This window comes from Halichoerus grypus, chromosome 9 (assembly GCF_964656455.1).
Source record: "Halichoerus grypus chromosome 9, mHalGry1.hap1.1, whole genome shotgun sequence".
Classification (NCBI taxonomy): Eukaryota; Metazoa; Chordata; class Mammalia; order Carnivora; family Phocidae; genus Halichoerus; species Halichoerus grypus.
Window position 1 is genome coordinate 97,240,967 of NC_135720.1, and position 24,474 is coordinate 97,265,440.

Below are 24,474 nucleotides of genomic sequence, written 5' to 3' on the forward strand. Positions count from 1 at the left end.
TCAGGAATGCAAGAGATTTAATCTTTTTTTTTTTTTTTTCTGTAAGCCACTTGTTTTCTACTTCAAACCTCCATTTCATCCGATGGAAGGAGTTTAATCTGTCAGTGTGGGATTTACACACACACACACACACACACACACACATGTATGCACACATCCAGTCTAGGTCACTGTCTATCCTTGCTGGCATCCCCTGAACTTTGCCTGCTCCTGCCTGGCCTTTGGACTATGTGGATCCCTGCTAAGTCATCCTTGCCCTAAGTTCTCCTCCAGCTCCAGCTTGCTCTCAGCTCAATTCTTCACTACTTTGAGGTGCAGAGGATGGGTCTTCTCTTTCCACACAATGCTGGGAAAAGTGAAAACCTCCACGGGGCTATCAGTGGCCTTCATCATCCCATTTCAGGTATTCCGGGGTGTAAAGGTGTCTGGGGCCTGTTTCAAAGCCTGTGTGCTGACTGGCTACATCATTTGCTGGACCCCATACAAGATGAAAACATAAAGTTGGGGATGGGGTGGGGAAAGTCAACCACCCCCTCTCATGGGCCCCCAGCAGACAGATGATCCCGAGGGGATCGCAGCCTTCATGCCATCCACATGTGCCATCCACATATACATACATGAGGCCCCATGTCTGGATTGGGGCTGGACCAGAGACCCCACTGCATTGCCCACCCAATGGCTGTGGCACCCAGCACCTGAGGTGCAAAGGCACCTGCCTTGTTCTCACCTCCAGATGCCTTAAGGTCTGTGCGCCAGGGCCTGACCCCCTCTCCTCCTCTCTGCACCTGTGCCAGGTATGCAAGGAAGCCAAGCAGGGCCACAACACCAGGGCACCAGGGAGCGAGTGGTGGGGCACCCCTGGAGACAGCTGGGGGCAGGATTCCCTGGGAGCCAAGTCTCCAAGCCCCAGGGGCATGCTCCATTGCCCTGTCTCACTCTACTTTACAAATCATACATTCCAAGTTAAAACTGTTAAGAATTTCAAGACAGCCACTGCAGAGCATTAAACCCCAGTGCCAGGCCCTTCTGAGCACCTTGTCCTGTGTACCCGCACTGGCCGCGTTAACCTGGTTTGCCTCTGCACCTAGATACATGAAAGCCAGGAAGTAGGCTTCCTTCTTGTATGACATCATCCCTTGGGGCAATGAGAATAAAACAGTTCTGCCTAGAACTGTTTTATATGCAAGGAAAAAGCTGGGAGAAAGTCACCCACTGTTTTATATGAGAATAAAACAGTATTGCCTAGAACAGGGGGTGGGGTGAGAAGAGTAGGGAAGGGAAGTTCCTGGGAGTAATAGGAATTTTCAGAAAGAGAAAAAGAACACCCAAATTCATATTTCAAAAACTGTTTTCCCACCACATAAGCATCTGCCAATCCCAGCACTCATGGACTTCCGGCTGTCGTCCTTCATCTGGCTCACCCAGGTTGCACCTCAAACAGTAGCCTGCATCTCTGCTGAGGTGGGAGGGGGCCTTAATTTCTAGCACTCGGGCAGAGCTCTGCTGAGGTTTTATGCCACCTGGCCAAGCTCTCTCAGAGTTGTATTTTAAAATCTGAACATGTTCTTCAAAGTATGGCGCCCTCGACCTGCAGCATCAGCATCACTTGGGAACTCGTTAGAAATGCAAATCCTTGGGGATCCTGGGTGGCTCAGTCATTAAGCGGCTGCCTTCGGCTCAGGTCATGTTCCCAGGGCCCTGGGATCGAGCCCCGTGTGGAGCCCCACGTGGAGCCCTGCATCGGGCTCCCTGCTCAGCGGGAAGCCTACTTCTCCCTCTCCCACTCCCCTTGCTTGTGTTCCCTCTCTCACTGTGTCTCTCTCTGTCAAATAAATAAATAAAATCTTAAAAAAAAAAAAAAAGAAATGCAAATCCTCAGGCCTGCCCCATACCCTCTAAAGCTGAAAGTCGGGGGCGGGGGGCAGTGCTCAGAGAGGGTTTCAACAATTCTCTAGTGATTTAATGCATGATAAAGTTTGAGAACCACTGCTCTAAATATATATTACATGGGAGATGTTTTTCAGAGGTCTTCAGTACATTTTCATTTACAATCTTATAAAAAAAATATTGGACCTAGTGCTCATTGTTTACAGTTCAGAAGATTGTAAGAAGGTTCAGCAATTCTAAAGTATGTCCTCTAACCCCATGCTATGATATTTGGAATTCCTCCATTAGAAATGTGTTCCTTCGGAGGGGTACGTGCACCCCGATGTTCATAGCAGCAATGTCCGCAATAGCCAAACTGTGGAAAGAGCCAAGATGTCCATCGACAGATGAATGGATAAAGAATATGCGGTATATATATACAATGGAATATTATGCAGCCATCAAAAGGAATGAGATCTTGCCATTTGCAACAACGTGGATGGAACTGGAGGGTGTTATGCTGAGCAAAATAAGTCGATCAGAGAAAGACATGTATCATATGACCTCACTGATATGAGGAATTCTTAATCTCAGGAAACAAACTGAGGGTTGCTGGAGTGGGGGTTGGGGTGGGAGGGATGGGGTGGCTGGGTGATAGACATTGGGGAGGGTATGTGCTATGGTGAGCGCTGTGAATTGTGCAAGACCGTTGAATCACAGATCTGTACCTCTGAAACAAATAATACATTATATGTTAAGAAAAAAAAAAAAAAAGATAGCAGGAGGGGAAGAATGAAGGGGGGGATATCGGAGGGGGAGACGAACCATGAGAGACGATGGACTCTGAAAAACAAACTGAGGGTTCTAGAGGGGAGGGGGTGGGGGGATGGGTTAGCCTGGTGATGGGTATTAAAGAGGGCACGTTCTGCATGGAGCACTGGGTGTTATGCACAAACAATGAATCATGGAACAGTACATCAAAAACTAATGATGTAATGTATGGTGATTAACATAACAATAAAAAAAAAAGAAATGTGTTCCTTCGGGTTTGTTTTATTGTTCTCTTTTAAAAGGTAAAGTTTCTGTTTGGTAAGTTCACATAAAAGTGTCCGTGATATCTGTTGTATTCTGCTTACCATGACTAGGAAGGGAGAGAAGCATGGGAAGGGGAGTGAGCTGAGCAAAGGGAAGCATTACTTAGGGGTGGCATATTGCTTAGGGCTGGTGTTTCTAGATCTTGTGAAATCACATAAGTAAAGACATTTATTGGAAATGGTCCCTATAGCTTAATTTTAAAATAAAATAAGGGGGAGAGAATGAAAGAGTGAGTTCATTGGGGAACATGGTGGATGAAACCTTGCTTCGTATGCTGCCACTGACTAGCTAAAGTCATAGATAAGCTAAACTCAGTTTTTGTAGAATGTGGTGATATTGATCTCTGAGACATTATATCACTGAGATGTGGTTGCAAGTGACAGAAAATCTAATTCAAACTGTTTTAAACTTTTAAAGAAAAAGGTAATCTATTAGCTTTTATAAACAAAAAAAAAAGGTCTAGAGATAGTTCTGACTTCAGAACAGCTTGATCAGTGTTCAAAAGAGGCCACAGAGCTGAGTTGTTCTTCGTTTTACTCTTTGCTGCTGTGTGTGTTGGCTTCATTTTCAGACTATATAAGTTGGCAAGATGGCAGCCCCAGCTCCAGCCAGCATGGCTCCGTGGTTCAAGTCTGGATCTGAGGGCAAACCCAGGAACCCAGAAAGAAAACCCAGAGGAGACTGACTGGCTCTGATTTGCCTCCCTTGAGTTATGTGCCTGTCCTTGAACCAATCACTGAAACCACAGGAGAAACTGATGCTCTGGATCATATGCCAAGCCTGGGTCGTACGCTATCCCTGGAATAGGAGATGGTGAGGAGGTATGGTCAACACCACAAAACCCACAAGGACCGAAGGTGGGAAAGGGTGGTGCCCCCATAAATATTGGAGGCTTTTACTGGAAGCGGGGTAAATGGATAGGGGCTGGCCAGGAAACCACACACGTCTACCACAGGGATCTCAGTTCCAACATTCTGTAATTCTGTGAGGTCCTCCCGTGGCCCAGAGTGCTGGCACAGAAACCACATTCACCACACTGCCCTCCAGATGCAACAGAATTAGGCTTGGGAGGAAGACATCCTGTTTCTATTTAGCATGACTAAACTCATACCCTCCAACAGCTCTGACTGGGAAGGCTGTCCCTCCTGGCAAACCAGTCGGCTTCTCATTTCTTCACAAGAATGTGTACAAAACCGTCCACACTCCTGCCCGGCTCTCCCACTCTGCTCACTTCCGTCTTCCTATTCACCTCCATCTGTCTTCTGTGCTCCTCTCAGCATGTCTGTCGCTTTCTTCCTTTCTTTCTTCATCTTTGTCTCCTGTCTGGTTTTCTCCGTTGCCTCTCTCTGTTTCTCTCTCTTTCCATTACTGACTGGCCATCTCTCTCTCTCTGCCTAAGTTGTCCCTGAGTTTCCATCTTGGTTTCTCTCTGTTCTCTCATTCTGGGTTTTCCCTGTCTCTGTCTCATTCATTCTCTGTCCTATTCTGTCTATTCTCCTCTCTCTCTATTTAAGTACCTGTCTGTCATGTCCTCTACCTGCCAATTTATTTATTTATTTGAGAGAGAGAGAGCACATGAGCAGGGGGAGGGGCAGAGGGAGAGGGAGAGAATCTCAAGCAGACTCCCCACTGAGAGTGGAGCTTGACACAGGGCTCGATCTCATGACCCTGAGATCATGACCTGAGCCAAAATCAAGAGTCGGATGCTTAACTGACTGAGCCACCCAGACACCGCGACCTGCCAATTTCATTCCTTGTGTCTACTTTTCCTTTCCCCTGTGCCTTTGTCTCTATTTTTCTTTTTTCTGAAATAGACAGTTTTCACTGCTCCAGACAGGACTCTAAAATGTTCACACAATCCTGCTTTTTCCCTATGTTTCTCAGCAAGTGGACAAACAGTTCATAAAGATGGAAGGGAGATCGTGAGGGAGGGAAATTTAGAGAGAATAAGGGGGCATTGATGGGACCCCTGAGGTATATCACTGTGAGTAAGGGTTTGTTTAAGCCAAAAGAGCACAGTGTGCATACACACGCACACATAGTAAAGTCACAAACCACCTTCAAGCAGGCGCTCAGCTTCTCCATCACAATTACAGTTGGGTTTGGTTGAAGTTCGTTTTTCTTGGATTTTTCCTGACCGAATATCTGCTCCCTGGATTCCTAAGCAGTTGGGATATCTGTAACGGAGACACAATCTCAGCACTGCGGCCGGCTACTGTACAACAGGGACAGGAAAGGAACTGACGTAGCCACAGTGTACCTTTTGAGTCCTCCTCTGTGCATAGCGCAGCCCCTGTTTTCTTACTGGGGGTCACCCACGTCCTGCTTCTCATGGACTGAACAGTCTTTACTGCCCAAATCAGGAAGGCCTGACATCAGGCCCTTCACCGCCAGTCTGCAATTTCCAACTCAATAGGAGACATTGCTGGGTTTTGAACAAAAGAATGTGGCATTAGTAGGAAACATTGATCCAACAGGTTTTGCACCCAGAGTTTATTTCTATGTGGATTCATTTTCAAAGGCCAGTACATTGGCTTCTGCAGACACTAGCATATTCTTTACTACAATGTAAATGGCAAGAAGAGTATGGGGTCATAGGACTTTTTTTTCTTTCCAACTTTAACACTTCACTGCTCTATGATGCTAAGCAGATAACCTCTCTGAGTCCCCATTTCCATATTCGTAAAATAAAGGATAATAGGTGCCTAATACCGTGCCTAGTACTTAGTTGGTGCTGATTAAATGTGTTCACTCATTTAGGACACTGATGCTCAGCTTTGGCTGTCTATTAGAATCTCTTAGGAAGCTTTTAAAAACTCTGAAGCCCAGGCTCCAGATTACCAGTTACATTTTGGAGTCTGGCAGCAGTATTTTGAAAAAATCCTACCACACTTTCCACCCCACCTGTCTCCAGTATGCAGCCAAGCCTGATATCATCGATTTCAAAGGAGGTTTACATTAGCTATGTGCTTGTTTTACACTTAATAAAGGGTCAAAGGCCCTGTTTTTAAAAGTGTGCTCGAGGACCCAGAATTTAAACTTGGACCACAGTCCTCGTGAATTAATTTCCCCAACTTCCAAAGATTATGTACTCTGTAACCTCATCTAAAATGAAAAGTGCCCCATAAAATATTCTTCATTTGGTTAAGGAGAAGTACATGTTAAACATTCAGTTCAATAGCATGTACTAAATAGTTTCCAGGTACTGAGAACTAAGGTAAACCAAAAATCTATCTTCAAAAAATAATCCGTAACTTCAGAAGGCACACCACAAGTAAAAAGCAATGCTTTAGAAAACAAAACAAAACAAAAACTTCCTCCCCTTGGAACTTGATATCTTTAAGCACACACCCTGCCAAATTAATTTTCTGCTGAACATCAGCCCTCCTGCTGCTTGTCATGATGGCCCTATGAAGAGGAACAGCAGTTGGGAACAGGAAGTTTGCAATGATGTGGGAGGTTTACTGGAAAATTTTCTTCTAAGAAAATAATTTCAGTGGTCAACATTGCTAACAAAAATACATGGGTTGACCAAAAAAAAAAGTCAAACAAGCTTTGTACTTGATGGGATACAGTGTTCTTAATCTAAAAAAATTATGTGGTATTCTGTGTGTACATTCATGCATTTCTTTCTCATTTGGATGATACTCGACACACTATGGAAATGCTATGTGTTTCTATTTTCCTTTGTTCTTCCCTCTGCATTGGTTGTTCTCAATCTGGAACAGAGATGCAATCTCAGAAAGGAGATGTGTGAAAGGGGGTCCCACTCAAGAGAGTCTATGAGGGGCACTTCTTGACTCAGTCCTCCAAGTGATTGCTGTGATGTTCGTGTGTCATATCTCATGTGTGCCTCCTACATCTCCACTTTCCCCCTTGTTCTCTGGATCCCCATGATCACAGTCTCTGCTTCAGGGAACACTGCCCCAAAGCTTGTTTCTGCTGGCCACATCAACTAGGACTACTCTCAGAGGAATTGAAACTGCTATCCAGCCTTGAGGGCCCCTCTAGTGGGAAAGATTGGGAACCAAGAGGCCAGGATTCAGGACCTAATCTTATTCCTTACTGTTTATATGCTTTTGTCAAGCAAGCATATCTTTGATCAAGCATTGATCATATATTGATCATATCTTTGATCAAGCATTGATTGAGCCTTTCTTTCCTCATTTATAAAATGAAAGATACTAATATTACCTGCCTGATAAAGATTTTGTCAACTTCTAGGCACACCTCAGAGATAACACGGGTTCAATTCCAGACCACTGAAATAAAGCAAATATTGCAATAGAATCAAATGACTTTTTTGGTTTCCTAGTACACATAAAAGTTGTGTTTACATGATACTGTAGCCTATTAAGTGTGTGGTAGTATTATGTCTAAAAAAAACAATGTTAAATGAAAAATACTTTAGGGGCGCCTGGGTGCCTCAGTCCGTTAAGCATTTGAGTCCTGATTTTGGCTCAGGTCATGATGTCAGTGTTCTGAGATCTAGCCCCGAGTCGTGCTCTGCGCTGGGCGTGGAGCCTGCTTGAGATTCTCCCTCTCCCTCTGCCCTACCCCCATCAGTCCATCAATCAGTCAATCAAACTTTATTGCTAAAAAGTGCTAACCATCCTCTGAGCTTTCAACGAGTCGTAACCTTTTTGCTGGTGGAGGGTCTTGCCTCCGTGTTGATGGCTGCTGACTGATCAGGGTGGTGGCTGCTGAGGGCTGGGGTTTCTTAAAGGCAGTTTTTTTTTTGTTTTTTTTTTAAAGATTTTTTATTTATTTATTTGAGAGAGAGAGAATGAGAGAGACAGCACATGAGAGGGGGGAGGGTCAGAGGGAGAAGCAGACTCCCCGCCGAGCAGGGAGCCCGATGTGGGACTCGATCCAGGGACTCCAGGATCATGACCTGAGCCGAAGGCAGTCGCTTAACCAACTGAGCCACCCAGGCGCCCTTAAAGGCAGTTTCTTAAAATAAGACAACAATGAAGTTTGCCTCATCGATGGACTCTTCCTTTCATGATTTCTCTGTAGCGTGAGATGCTGTCTGATGGCATTTTACCCAGAGTAGAAGTTCTTTCACAATTAGAATCTGTCCTCTCAAACGCTGCTGCTGTTTATCAACTCGGTTGATGTAACATTCTAAATCCTTTGTTGTCATTTCAGCAGTCTGCACAGCATCTTCACCAGGAGTAGATTCCATCTCAAGAAACCACTTTCTGTACTCGTCCATAGGAAGCAGCTCCTCATCCATTCAAGTTGTATCATGAGATCGCAGCAACTCAGGCTCATCTTGAGGCTCCACTTCTAGTTCTAGTTCTCTTGCTGTTTCCACCCCACGTGCACTTAACTTCCTCCATGGAAATCTTGAACCCCTCAAAGTCCTCCATGAGGGTTGGAATCCACTTCTTCCAAACTCCTGTTAATGTTGGGATTTTGACCTCTTCCCGTGAATGTTTTTTTTTTTTTAAGATTTTAGTTATTTATTTGACAGAGAGAGACACAGCGAGAGAGGGAACACAAGCAGGGGGAGTGGGAGAGGGAGAAGCAGGCTTCCCGTTGAGCAGGGAGCCCTATGCGGGACTCGATCCCAGGACCCTGGGATCATGACCTGTGCCGAAGGCAGATGCTTAACGACTGAGCCACCCAGGTGCCCCTCCCATGAATGTTCTTAATGACATCTAGAATCACGAATCCTTTCCAGGAGGCTTTCAGTTTACTTTGCCCAGAGCCATCAGAGGAATCACTATCTATGGCGGCAATAGCCTTATGAAATGTGAATTAAATAACATCTAATTTAATTTATATTATAAATTTTATAACTTAATTTATAAATTATGGAATTTAATTACGAATTAAATAATAAGACTTGAGAGTTGAAATTACTCCTCGATCCACAGCAGAACAGATGTTGTGTTAGCCGGCGTGAGAACATTAACCTTGCTGTCCATCTCCATCAGAGCTCTTGGGTGACCAGGTGCATTGTCAATGAACCATCGTATTTTGAAAGGAATCTTTTTTCCTGAACAGCAGTCTCAACAGTGGGCTTAAAATATTTAGTAAATCATGTTATAAACAGATGTGCTGTCATCTAGGCTTTGTATATACAGAGCACAGGGAAAGTAGATTGAGTGTAATTCTTAAGGGCCCTAGGATTTTTGGAATGGTCAATGAGCACTAGCTTCAATTTAAGTCACCAGCTGCATTAGCCCCTAACAAGAGCGTGAGACTATCCTTGAAAGCTTTGAGGCCAGGCACTGACTTCTCTGTAGCTACGAAAGTCCTAGATGGCATCTCCTTCCAATAGAAGGCTGTGTCATCTACATTGAAAATCTGTGGTTGAAAGAAAGAAAGAGAGAGAGGGAGAGGGAAAGAAAGAAAGAAAGAAAAGAAAGAAAGAAAGAAAGAAAGAAAGAAAGAAAGAAAGAAAGAAAGAAAGAAAGAGAAAGAAAGAAAAAGGAAGAAAGAGCATCTGTTGTTTAGTGTAGCCACCTTCATTAATTGCTAGATCTTCTGGATAACTTGCTGCAGCTTCTACAACAGCACTTTTATATTATGGAGATGGCTTCTTTCCTTAAACTTCATGAACCAACCTCTGTTAGCTTAGGACTTTTCTTCTGCAGCTTCCTCACCGCTCTCAGCCTTCAGAGAATTGAGGAGAGTTAGGGCCATGCTCTGGTTAAGCTTTGTCTTAAGGGAATGTTGTGGCTGGTTTGATCTTTTATCCAGACTGCTGAAACTTTCTCTACATTGGCAATAAGGCTGTTTCACTTTCTTTTCATTTGTGTGGTCCACTGGAGTAGCACTTTTGATTTCCTTCAAGAACTTCTCCTTTGCATCCACAATTTGGCTAATTGCTGCAAGAGGCCTAGATCTGGGCCTGTCTGGGCTTTTGTCATGCCTTCCTCACTAAACTTAATAATTTCTAGTTTTTGATTTAAAGTGAGAGATGTTTTGCATCCCAATGTTTATAGCAGCAATGTCCACAATAGCCAAACCATGGAAAGAGCCTAGATGTCCATCGATGGATGAATAGATAAAGAAGATGTGGTGTGTTTATATACAATGGAATATTACTCAGCCATCAAAAAGAATGAAATCTTGACATTTGCAACGACATGGATGGGGCCAGAGGGTATTATGCTAAGTGAAATAAGTCAGTCAGAGAAAGACAAATACCATATGATTTCACTCCTATGTGGAATTTAAGAAACAAAACAGATGAACATAAGGGAAGGAAAGGAAAAATAAGACAAAAACAAAGAGGGAGACAAACCATAAAAGAATCTTAAACTGAGGGTTGCTGGAGGGGAGGAGGTGGGGGGATGAGGTAACAGGGTGATGGGCATTAAGGAGGGCACATGATGTAATGAGCACTGGGTGTGCAACTGATGAATCTCTAAATCCTACCTCTGAAACTAATTATACACTATGTTAATTAAATTGAATTTAAATAAAATAAATTTAAAAAATAAAGTGAGAGGTTTGTGACTCTTCCTTTCACTTGAACACCTAGAGGCCATTGCAGGGTTATTAACTGGCCTAATTTCAATATTGTGTCTGAGGGAATAGGGAGGCCTAAGGAGAGGGAGAGAGATGGGGGAAACTGGTCAGTGGAGCAATCAGACACCTACAACATTTATCTGTTAAGCTTACTGTCTTATATGGGCATGGTTCATTGTTCCCCAGAACAATTTCAAGAGTGACATCAAAGATCACTGATCACAGGTCATCATAACAAATATAATCAGAATGAAACAGTTGAAAATATTGCAAGAATTAACAAAAAAATGTGACACAAGTGAGCAAATGTTGGGAAAATGTACCTATAGACTTGGTGGATGCAGGGTCACCACAAACCTTCAATTTGTAAAAAATGCATTCTCTGCAAAGTGCAATGAAGTGAAATGCAATAAAGCAAGGCATGTCTGTATAGGCTTACATCATTTCATACAACTATACGTGCTCTTTTGTAATACTTTGAACCTATTTTCTTTATCTTTTTTTTTTTTTTTAAGTTTGGACACATTTCACCTTAATATGAAAAACTTGTAATGAATTAAATGAACTGACCAGGGGCGCCTGGGTGGCTCAGTTGGTTAAGCGACTGCCTTCAGCTCAGGTCATGATCCTGGAGTCCCAGGATCGAGTCCCGCATCGGGCTCCCTGCTCGGCAGGGAGTCTGCTTCTCCCTCTGACCCTCCCCCCTCTCATGCTTTCTCTCTCTCAAATAAATAAATAAAATCTTTAAAAAAAAAAAAAAAAAAAAAAATAAATGAACTGACCAAACTTTTTCTACAAACTTTAGCCTGCAAACCTCCTAGCACAAACCTTAGTTCAACCTTGCCCCCTTTGAATAGGTAATCCTGAATGCTCCAGGAAGAAAGTCAGATTTCAAAACACTTCACCTTGTTCTTTTCTCTTTTTTTCAGCCTTGGCTTCCCAGGTAATTTATTACAGAAATCTGGCTGGGCTTCACAGCGTAGTCTGGAGGCCTTGTAGGGGATGACAAAGGAGGAAACGGATCTTGTCTTTAAACAAAGCTGAAGGAAAGGCAGAGAGCCAGTATTTGGCTATATGAGAGGCCTCCATATGCTGGCCCTCCCTGCCCAAACACTGGGGACCATTGTTCAGAGTTTGAGAATCATCATTGCAGCCTGTACTGATGAGTGCAGGAAAAAAAAAACAAAAAAAAACCCCAACAAAACCCCAACAAAACACCACCACCACAAGAAATTGCCTTCCAAATACTCTTTCATAGAGAGAAATAGAAACTGCAAACAGTAAGCAATGTTTCATCATTAGTTATTATAAAATGTTCATGATGTTCTTAGGAGATAAAAGGTGAGGATCTCTCAGGCTTCCCACCCCTGCCTACCTTGATCCACCCATCCCCACCTCACCTGAAAAATAGTTCAAATCAGACTTGTGTACATTACCCAGAGAACGTCCAGATATCCAAGTGTATCTACCTGTGAATTATGAAGGGAAACGTGTTCTTCCTTCTTGTCTTCTGTTAAGGTGTTCAGGAAGACAGTGATATTTACTGAGCTCCTGGTATACGTCAAGGCATTTTCATGGACAGTATTTAATTTCCATTATGAAACTTTGAGATAGGGATTCTCATGCCTATTGATGTGGAAACTGAGGGTCAGAATGATGAAGAGATGTATTCAAGATCACATAGCAAATAATTGGTAAGAACAGCATCTTAATCTACCTCAATCTACCTTCTTCCTTCCTTCCATTGATTCCTCTTCTAAAACATGAATAGAGAGTAGTATATAGCAAAACTATCACTGGAGTTCCTTAGCTGGTGAAATGGAAAAAATATTGAGCTTATTTTATTTTTTTTTCTAAAGATTTATTTATTTTAGAGAGAGAGCACACAGCTGGAGGGGCAGAGGGAGAGGGAGAGAGCATCTCAAGCAGACTCCACACTGAGAGAGAAGCCCGACGCGGGGCTTGATCTCAAGACCCTGAGATCACGACCTGAGCCGAAACCAAGAGTCGGAGGCTTAACTGACTGCACCACCCAGGCGCCCCTGAGCTTATTTTAAAATCAATTAATCAGGTCTGGTTCTTTCCTCCTAAGAGACAGCACAGACTGGTAAAAAGCCCTAAAAAATGAAGCCTTGCTGGTATTTGAAAATGACCACATTTTTTCAATAGGTGTCAGTGGATCAAATTTTGCCTTTCCATTGAAATCCCTGGGAAAGTAGAAAATACCACCTTTCCTCAAACCATGAGACCTGTCCAAAAAAAAAAAAAAAAAACCCAAACAAATAAAAACTCCCTGCCTTTCTTTAGAAAGTAAACACAATCATTCTTGACTCACGAATATGTGGGGATCAGTTGAATTACATCTTAAGGAATTTTTTTTAAAAGATTTTATTTATTTATTTGACAGAGAGAGACACAACGAGAGAGGGAACACAAGCAGGGGGAGTGGGGGAGGGAGAAGCAGGCTTCCTGCCTAGCAGGGAGCCCGATGCAGGGCTCATCCCAGGACCCTGGGATCATGACCTGAGCTGAAGGCAGATGCTCAACAACTGAGCCACCCAGGCGCCTCATGTCTTAAGCAATTTTTTGCCAGTAAGTGAAGTTAGCAAATGATTACTTAAGTATGATAGACTGCTCTTTATAGTGTACTTTTACTTTTCTTGTCTGTTTGAAAATTTACATTAACAAAAAGATTTGTTTTAATTTTTCCCCATTTGTATTGAAGTCTATATAAAATGAAATGATGCTCTTAAGTATACAGTGTGATAAGCTTCAGCAGTTGCATATATGTATGTCAACCGCACCCTACAACAATACAGAATACTACCTGATCTTCAAAATATCCCTTAAGCCCCATCCCAATCAATCCTTGCCTGCCCCCACCTCCGCAGACAACCACTGTCCTGATTTCTCTTGCCATAGATTGACTCTGCCTATTTCAGAAATTCATACGAATGGAATCATACAGTATGTACCCTTTTGTCTCTGTCTTCTTTTACTCAGTATAATGATACTCAGGCCCAACCAGGTATCCAAAGTTTTTTAGGTTTTGTTTTTCATTGCTGAGTAGTATTCCATTGTTTGGACATACTGATTTTATTTATTCATTCTCCTGCTGATGCACATTTGGGTTGCTTCTAGTTTGTTCCTCTTCTAGTTGTCCAGGCTGAGGCTGGGAAAAGAGAAAACAAGGTAAATTATTTGGAAATCTGATTTTCTTCCTGGAGTATTCAGGGTCAAGAGTAAAACTACCATGAACATCCAGGCACAAGTCTGTTCTGTGTCCAGTGTTTCTGTTTCTTCTATAAGTGTATTTGCTGAGTCATTGGGTAGATGTATGTTGGACTTACGAGAAACTGCCACACTGATTTTCAAAGTGGCTGTACAATTTTACGTTCCCACTAGTAATATATGAGAGTTCTGTTGTTCCACATTCTTGCCAACATTTGGTGCTTTCGGTAGTGGTATCTCGTCATAGCTTTCATTTGCATTTCCTCGATGATTAAGGATGTTGAGCAATTTTTTTTTTTTTTTTTTAAGATTTTATTTATTTATTTGACAGAGAGAGACACAGCGAGAGAGGGAACACAAGCAGGGGGAGTGGGAGAGAGAGAAGCAGGCTTCCCGCAGAGCAGGGAGCCCGATGTGGGGCTCGATCCCAGGACCCTGGGATCATGACCTGAGCCGAAGGCAGACGCTTAACGACTGAGCCACCCAGGCGTCCCATGGATGTTGAGCAATTTTTTCATGTGTTTATTGGCATCTCTTCCTTTGTGAAGTGCCTGTTCTAGTCTTTGGCCCACTTTACTTAATTTTTATCTTAAAAATCGTGTAATCTCAACCCCCAGATATAACCATTATTAACATTTTGGATTTTTTCCCATGCATTTACTTATTTCCACAAATATATTCTTTACAAAAAATGGATTCATATTTATAAAGTGTTCTGTAACCTGTTTTTTTTCATTTAGCAATTGGTCATGAACATCTTTTCCTATCAATAAATATGCTTCTATGCCATCATTTTTTTTTCAATGAATGTTCATTGCAGCTTTATGCACAATAGCCCAAACAGGAAACAACCTTTCGCTTGGTGAGTGTATAAACAAAATATGGTGTCTATCTATGCAATAGAATACTACTCAGCAATAAAAAGGGATGGGCTACAGATAAATGCAACCTACAGACAAAACAATTATGCTGAATGAAAGAAGCAAGGCATAAAAGTGTAAATATAAACTGTAGCGAGAATGCAAATATAGTGACTAAAAAAACTTGGAGCTGAGGGATGGACTGCCAAGAGGCAAGATGAAACTTTGGAGAGTGGTGAAAATATTCTCTATATTGATTGTATATGTAGTTTCACTGGTATATGGATACATCAGAACTCACCAAATTGTACATTTTAAATGGAAGCCTATTGCAGGCAAATTATAGTTTAGTAAAAAGATTTCAACAGAAAGCATTGTTGAGGAGATGCATTATAGGATACAGGCTAGGCCCTGAAGGAAGTGGGGCAAGCATGGCCAACACAATTAGAGAAGAATTAAGTAGTAAGAAGTCTGAAAGGATTGGAAGTTGAGATAAGAAAGTATATAGCAGAGTTTAGATTGCAGAAAAAATAGTTTTAAGTTGAATTAAGCCTCATTAAATTAAGCTGAAAGGGCAATTCATTGTCTCATAGTGTACAAAAAAAAAAAAAAAAAATGAGCAACTGGAATCAGAGACTCAGTTAAAGCCAGGACTCAATCTTTAGTTCCATGATCTCTGATACCACCTTACTGGGAGGGTAGGGGAGAGGTTTGGGGTACCTCATTATAACTTCATGAGGATGGAGATTTAGGCTCCCTACTTGGCCTTGCTGTTGAGGATGGGGGTGGGGTTGCAGTTTTATCTGGAACATTTGGCTGGAATAGAGTTATTGTCCAACAGTTTTCTGTCTTCCTAGGCTGTCCCCTTTTGGTCCTTTGACTAGAGCCAGCAGGTTTTTTTGGGGGGTGGAGGGTGCACACGTGCACACTCATTGGCATTTTCAGGTTGCTGACTTCACCATCTAGTCTGGGATATATGAGACAAAAAGAAAACCCAGGAAGTCACCACCTTGTTCCTCAGTTCCTGAGGTCTACCGCTGGTCTGCCTTCTCTCCATCTTTCGGCGCCTTTATCTTTGTTTTATATAGGATGTCCAGAGTTTTTAGCTGTACTTATTAGCAGGAGGAGTAAGGAAAAAAATGTGTCTACTCCATCTTTCTGGAAGCAGAAGTCTTTTTGACTACTTTTTAAAAATTGAGTTGTTCATTGAGTCATAGGAGTTGTTCATGTATTCTAGGTAAAGGTCCTTTGTCAGATATATGTGTTGTGAATATTTTCTCCCATATGTAGCTTGCTTATTCAATGTCTTAACAAAGACTTTCGGTGAACAGAAGTTTAAAATTTTGATTAAGTCCATTTTATCAATTTGTTTTTGTGGGTCCTTGACAAAGAAATATTTACCAATGTAAGTTGCAAAAATAATTCCCATGTGTTTTTCTAGAAGCTTTATGATTTCAGCTTTTACATTAAGAGCTATGATCCATCTCAATTTAATTTTAGTGTTTGGTGTGAATATGAGTTGCAATTGATTTTTTTTCCTGTATACACAGCCAATTGTTTCAGTACCGTTTGACGAAAGTATTTACTTTCCCCATTTAGTTTCTTTGGTATATTGGTGAAAAATCAATATATGTGAGTCTACTTTTGTACTATATTCTAATCCAGTGATCTATTTGTCTGTCTTTATGCCAATACCACATTGTCTTGATTACCATAGCATTATAGCAATCTTGAAATCAGATAGTATACATCCTCCAAGTTTTTTTTTTTTTCTTTTTGGAATTACTTTATCTCTGTTAGGCTCTTCATATTTCTATAAAAATTTCATAGTCCATTTGTCATTTTTACAAAAAAGTCTTCTGGGATTCTGAATGGGTTTGTGTTGAATCTTTGGATCAATTCTTGAAGAATTGATATCTTGACAAGAAATAGAATGTCTTTCTGTTTGTCTCTTTTTTTTTTTAAATAACTATTTTAAGATTTTATTCATTTGTGAGAGAATGAGAGACAGAGAGCATGAGAGGGAGGAGGGTCAGAGGGAGAAGCAGACTCCCTGCTGAGCAGGGAGCCCGATGTGGGACTCGATCCTGGGACTCTAGGATCATGACCTGAGCTGAAGGCAGATGCTTAACGACTGAGCCACCCAGGCGCCCTGTTTGTCTCCTTTGATTCGCTTAGCAATATTTTAAAGTTTTCAGGGTATCTTCCATATATTTTATTATGTGCATACCTAAACTTTTTGGGTTTTTAATGTTACTCTAAATGGTATTATTCTAGGTTTACTTTTTCAAATGTTCATTTGCTAATATATAGAAATACAACTGAGTTTTGTATTTTGGCCTTGTATCCTGAAATCATCCTAAATTCACTTAGTACCTATAGTAGCTTTTGTTAAGTTGCTTAAGGTTTTCTATATACATGATCATATCATCTGCAAATAAGGACAGTTTTATTCATTTACAGTTTGTCTTTTATTTCTTTTTCTTACCATATTGCACTGTTGAAGACCTCTGGTAAAGGTATTTCAGACCTCTACCAGGAGTGGTGAGAGTGGACATACTTGCCCTGATCTTCATGTTAGGGGGAAAATGTTTTAATTTTTCCCCCATTAAGTATGTTGTTAGCTATAGATTTTTTAATAGAAATCCTTTATCAGGTTGAGGAAGTTTCCTTTTATTTTGTGTTGAATTTTGTTGAATGCTTTTCCTGCAGCTATAGAGATGATTGTATGATTTTCCTTTTTTAGTCTTTACATTACATCAATTTGTATTCAAATATTAGACTAACATTGCATTCCTGGAATAAATCCCATTCAATCATGATGATTACTCTTTTTTCTATGTTGCTGGGCTTAATTTGCTAAAATTTTGTTAAGGACTTTTACATCCATGACAGTATTGGTCAGTGGTTTTCCTTTTTGTAATGTCTTTTTCTTAGCTTTGATATCAGAATAACTCTGGTCTCATAAAACAGGTGTAAGTGTTCCCTCTCCTCTATTTTCTAAAAGGAATTGTATAGGATTAGTACTATTTCTTCCTTAAATATTTGAGATAATTCATCAGTAAAGTCTTTTTTGGGTGTATGTAACTTGTCTTATTTTATTTCTTTCAGGAATTAAAGTCCTCCATGACTATTGTCCAGTATCTGAAAACAGCTATTTTATATATTTTATCTAGTTCTGTGGGGGTTTATAGTGGGAGGGCTTTGTGGTACCAATTACTTCATCATGGCTAGAACAGAATATCTAGTAAGAAGTTTGTTTTAATTGATGCTACTATTAAAATAATTCTAAATTCAATAGATTCAATATTACCCTAATATTGAACCTACCTCAGTAGGTTGTATTAATAACATTTCTGTTGAATTTACCCCCAAATTAAGTATTAATATAATTTGTATAATTCAATATTAGCAAAGACTAATACACTGAACAACAGACACGTACTCATCACCTAGTCAATAATTAAAATTATTTTTGCTCACTTCAATTTTGATATGCTTTCATGCTTGTATGGGATAAAAAATAGTAAAGTCACAGGTAGAGTTATTTTGCATTACTCTAATATGCTCCATGAGTGTGTTTTGCATTTCATCCATTATGCTTAATAATAGTAGATGAAAAGTTTGAAACCCATTATTTTTTTTTTTTTTTTTTTTTTTTTTTTTTTTAAAGATTTTTTATTTATTTATTTGACAGAGCGAGAGAGCACAAGCAGGGGGAACAGTAGAGGGAGAGGGAGAAGCAGGCTCCCCGCCAAGCAGGGAGCCCGATGCGGGGCTCGATCCCAGGACCCTGAGATCATGACCTGAGCCGAAGGCAGACGCCCAACCATCTGAGCCACCCAGGCGCCTCCATTGAAACCCATTATTTAGAGATATGTTTCAGAAAGGTTATTGCTTAAATGTGGAAATCTTTTCTAATAAAATAAATGTAAATGTGTATATGATTCTGGTATCTTAGCAGAAACAAGGTGTTTCCCAGTAGAATATCTGAGAACTTTGCCGTTATATCTGCATCTTCTGCATGGCTTTGTCCCTGCTGATTCTCATCATGGGATTAGACTATGTGGAAGCAGTCATTTTCCAAAATGATAAATAATATCCAGGTTAATATCCATTAAGGATCATGCTGGAAACCTAATCCTTGGCTTATCAGGCCTGCTCCAGCCTAAATCTACTTTCTTAGACAGTCAAATTACTTCAACTTCCTTTTGGAAATTAAGTGAGAATAGCAAACGAATGATAAAGTAAAATTAAAAACCACCGGCCGTTGTGGTTCTAGCTTTCACTTAGGGTAGGTGAAATCATTTAGCCTATCCTGAGTTAAAGCACCCCCACCCAACCCTTTGGACCATCCGAGATCTGAAGCCTGTATTCCACTCCTGGGTCCAAAGGGAGAAGTCCTCAGAGCTAAGGATTGCCATGGCTATTCCACTGTGAACTTTGAAGCAGGAGTAGATTAAAAACAACACAACCAAAAACTTTCTGGCATTCAGATTGTTATATTGCTACTGTAATTAAGGGTCATGTCACATCCTTTGAAAAATCTTAAATGATATTACAATACAGAAAACATGTAAGAACATGCTGTTTAGCACTGCGGAAAACTTTTTTAAAAAGCACATTATAACATAATGAAACAATATGTTCCTTTGTTGATAACTCTGGTGAATAATTCTAGCACTGGTGAATTTTAGCAGTCATTACTCTAGATCTTTTCCCACCACAGTCCTCATCAAAATTAACCATTAGAACAATGATGGGAGTGGGAGGCAGATCAAAAAATCTTGGTAATCTCTGCCAACAAATTTATAATAAAAAAGATTGATGGTTTATTTAATGTAGTGGATTACAAGTCCCAGGTGCTTCAAAATTACCAGGAGCCTTTAAAAATTCAAAGGCCCAGGCCTCATCCCCAGATATTAGGATTTGATTGATCTGTCTCTATGGATTTACCTATTTCTGGCCATTTCATAAAAATGGAATCATACAATATATGATCTTTTGTGACTGACTTCTTTGACTTAACATAATGTTTTCTAAGTCATATATACTGTAGCATGAATCGGTACATCATTCCTTTTTATGGCTAAATAATATTCCCTGGTATGGATATAACACATTTTATTTATCCATTCATCAGTTGATGGACATTTGGATCATTTGCATTTTGGCTGTTAGGAATACTGCTGCTATGAACATTTATGTACAAGTCTTGTGTGGATATATATTTTTAGTTCTCTTGGGTACATATTTAGGGGTCAAATTATTGGGTCATATGGTAATTCCCTTTTTTTAAAGATTTTATTTATTTATGAGGGCAGGGGGAGGAGCAGAGGGAGAGGGACAAGCAGACGCAGACTCTGTGCTGAGCACAGAGCCTGACGTGGGGCTTGATCCCATGACCCTGAGATCAGGGTCACATGGTATTCTATGTTTAACTTTTTGAGGAACTGCCAAATGGTTTTCCAAAGTGGCTGCATCATTTTACATTCCCACCAGCAATGTATGAGGGTTCCGATTTCCCCATTCTGTCCCCAATAACACTTGTTATTATATGTCTTTTTGATTATAACCATCCTAGTGGTTATGAAGAAGTGATACAATTTTTAAAAAATTTTTAATTTATTATTTTTAAGCTTTAATTTTGGTATAGTTAAAATACAGTGTTAAATTAATTTCAGATGTACAATATAGTGATTAAACAATTCCATATATTACTCAGTGCTCATCAAGATAATGTATTCTTAATGCCTTTCACCTGTTTCACCCATCTGCCCACCCCCACCCCTCTGATAACCATCAATTTGTTCTCTGTAGTTAAGAGTTGGTTTTTTGGTTTCTTTTTTTCTTTGTTTGCTTTGTTTCTTAAATTCCACATATGAGTGAAATCATATGTCTTTCTCTGACTGATTTCACTCAGCATTATGCTCTCTATATACTGTCTAGCTCTATATATGTCATTGCAAATAGCAAGATTTCATCCTTTTTTATGGCTGACCAATATTCCATTGTATGTACATACCACTTCTTTATTCATCTATTGATGGGCACTTGGGCTGCTTCCATAATTTGGCTATTCTAAATAATGCTGCAATAAACATAGATGTGCACATATTCCTTCAAATTAATGTTTTCATGTTCTTTGGGTAAATACCTAGTAGTGCAATTACTGGATCATAGGGTAATTCTTTTTTTAATTTTCTTAGGAACCCCCATACTGTCTTCCACACTGGCTACACCAGTTTGCATTCCTACTAACAGCGCATGAGAGTTCCTTTTTCTCCATATCCTTGTCAACACTTGTTGTTTCCTGAGGTTTTGATTTTAGCTATTCTAACAGGTGTGAGGTGGTATCTCATTGTGATTTTGATTTGCATTTCCCTGATGATGAGTGATGTTGAGCATCTTTTCATGTGTCTGCTGACCATCTATATATCTTCTTGGAGAAATGTCTATTCATGTCTTCTCCCCATATTAAATTGGATTATTTGGTTTTTTTGATGTTGAATTGTATAACTTCTTTGTATATTTTAGATACTAGCCCTTTATCAGATATGTCATTTGCAAATATCTTTTCCCATTCAGTAGGCTGTCTTTTAGTTTTGTTGGTTGTTTTCTTCGCCGTGCAGAAGCTTTTTATTTTGATGTAGTCCCACTAGTTTATTTTTGCTTTTGTTTTCCTTGCCACAGAAGACATATTTAGAAAGATGTTGCTATGACCAATGTCAGAGAAATTACTACCTGTGCTCTATTCTAGGATTTTTATGGTTTCTGGTCTCACATTTAGGTTCTTAATTCATTTTGAGTTTATTTTTCTGTTTGATTCAAGAAAGTGGTTCAGTTTCATTCTTTTGCATGTAGCTGTCCAGTTTTCCTAACACCATTTGTTGAAGAGACTTTTTCCCATTGCATACTTTTTCCTCCTTGTTGAAGATTAATTTACCATATAATTATGGGTTTATTTCTGGGCTTTCTATCTGGTTCTATTGATCTATGTGTCTATTTTTGTGCCAGTACCATACTGTTTTGATTACTACAGCTTTGTGATATAACTTGAAGTCTGGAATTGTGGTACCTCCAGTTTTGTTTTTCTTTTTGAGATTGCTTTGGCTAGTCAAGGTCTTTTGTGGTTCTAAACAAATTTTAGGATTTTGTTTTAGTTCTGTGAAAAATGCTGTTGGTATTTTGATAGGGATTGCATTAAATTTGTAGATTGCTTTGGGTAATATAGACATTTTAACAATATTTGGTTTCCAATCCATGGGATATCTTTCCATTTGTTTGTGTTGTCAATATTATTTACCATGTTTTATAGTTTTCAGAGTACAGATCTTTTGCCTCTTTGGTTAAGTTTATTCCTGGGCATTTTATTATTTTGATGCAATTTTAAATGGGACTGTTTTCTTAATTTCTCTTTCTTCTGCTTCATTATTAGTGTATAGAAATACAATAGATTTCTGTACATTGATTTTATATCCTGTGAACTTGCTGAATTCTTTATCAGTTCTAGTAATTTTTTGGTGGAATCTTCAGGGTTTTCTATATATAATATCATGTCATCTGCAAGTAGTGACAGTTTTACTTCTTCCTTGCCAATTTGGATGAATTTTTATTTCTTTTTCTTGTCTGATTGCTGTGGCTATTCTTATTCATCTGTGAAGCCATCTGGTCCTGGACTTTTGTTTGTTGGGATTTATTGATTACTGATTCAATTTCATTGCTGGTAATCAGTCTGTTCAGATTTTCTATTTCTTCCTGCTTCAGTTTTGGTAGTTTATATGTTTCTAGGAATATCTCGTAGTTTGATTTGCATTTCCCTTGTGACTAATAATGTTGAGCATCTTTTCATGTACTTATTGCTCATTTATATATCTTCTTTGGAGGAATGTCTATACAAAATCTTTTAAATTGGATTATTTTTTTTATTGTTGAGTTGTAAGAATCTATATATTTTGGATACTGGAGTATAGATAGATATCGATAGCTAGATATCAATAGATGTATTGATATATAATATCTGATATATGATTTACGAATATTTTTTTCCCATTTTATGGGTTACTTTTCTCCTTCTTCTAAACTCTTTGATGCACAAGTTTTTCATTTTGGTTAAGTCCAGTTTTACTTTTTTCTTAATTCTTGTGCTTTTGGTATCAAATCTAGGAAACCATCGCCTAATCTACAATCACGAAGATTTACATCTATGTTTTCTTCTATAGTTTTATAATTTTACCTCTTACATTTATGTCTTTAGTGCATTTTGGGTTAATTTTTGCATATGGAATGAAGTAGGAATCCAATTTAATTCTTTTGCATGTGGATATCCAGTCAGTCCAACACTGTTCATTGAAAACTTTGTTTCTTCCCCACCAAATGTCTTGACACCCTGTTAAAAATCAGTTCACCACAGATATATGGATTTATTTCTAGACTCTTAATTCTATTTCATTTATCTATACATCTATCCTTATGCTAGTACCACGCAGTCTTGATTACTGTAGTCAGCTTAAAATCAAGAAGGGTGACTCCTACAACTTTTTTTTCTTTTGTTTTGTTTTGTTTGAGATTGTTTTGGCTATTCTGGGTCCCTTGTATTTCCATGTGAATTTTAGGATCAGCTTGTCAAATTTCTACCAAAAAGAGACAGCCTGGATTTTGATAGGAATTGCATTGAATCTATATATCATTGTGAAGAGTATTGCTATCTTAACAATATTAAGCCTTCTAGTCCATTAACCTGAGATGTTTCCATTAACTTAGGTCTTCTTTAATTGCTTTCAATGATGTTTCATAAAAGTTTTCAGTGTACAGTATTGCAACATTGATATTTTTTACAGTTCTTCAGATAATTATAATGTGCAGCCAGTGTTGAGAATCATTGCTTAATGTCCATAAGGTTGTCCCCCAAATCACAAATCTTAGGTTAGCTGTCCATATATGGCCCTGCTAAGAACAGGGAAGTGGGGTTTACTTTGACTAAGATGTCCCACTTCTGAGAGATGTCCATTTCATGACATTTCATAAGAAAATCTGGTAGTAAAATGTAATTATACAAAGAATCCTAGAGTTTCAAAATCTTGAGAGGCTTGAGAATTAATTTGTGAGGGCCCAGAGGGGTGAGAGTCCATCTGACTTTAACGTCTACTAAGAGTGAAGGTACATTGAGCAAACTTCATCAATAACCCATACCCATGTTAAATAACTCTCCCCTTTGAAAATATCCTCACCCACTACCTCTGCTTTCCTATTTATAACTAGATGTTTAACCCCCTGGGCTCTCCATCCCATCTGTACCCAAATTATGATATGTCTAAATTCTGATTATTTTAACTTAAGGCCATTTCTCAGTGGATCTGAGGAACATCTGTTCACCATTTCTAGTACAAAGACTAGAAAGCATTTGTTGTTTGTTTTCGTTATTGCTGTTTGGTTGTTTTCTTTTGGGTTAGTTTGGTTTTTTCCTTTTGGCTTTTGATTTCTGCCCTTTTCACATGCAACACCTTCAAGGCTTGATGAAATCACTATGAGATCTAAAGGAAATGAAATGTCCTCTCATATTAATATTTCATTTTGTGACCCCATCCATGGCTAAGTGAGGCTGTGGGTAGCTGGAGACTTTGACTTAGGATGCTATTGTGACAAGTGGTCAGGTTATCTCTGAGGAAACTTTGGAATAAATAACATATCGATCCACTTGTGACAGTAGTCAGTCCCTGACTGCTCATCTTCCTCTTCCTAGCTCTAGACCTCAGGGTCTTTCTGGGTCCTGATACCATCTACACATCTGCAATTCTAGTTTACATGAATTACCTGAAGATTGAAGAGCAGTGTAGATTTTCTGGAATACCAATGAAGAAATTATCTCTTCAGATGGGACTGAACTATAGGCCCAAGGCCCTCATCTTTTTCCCACTTCACAAATGATAGATGA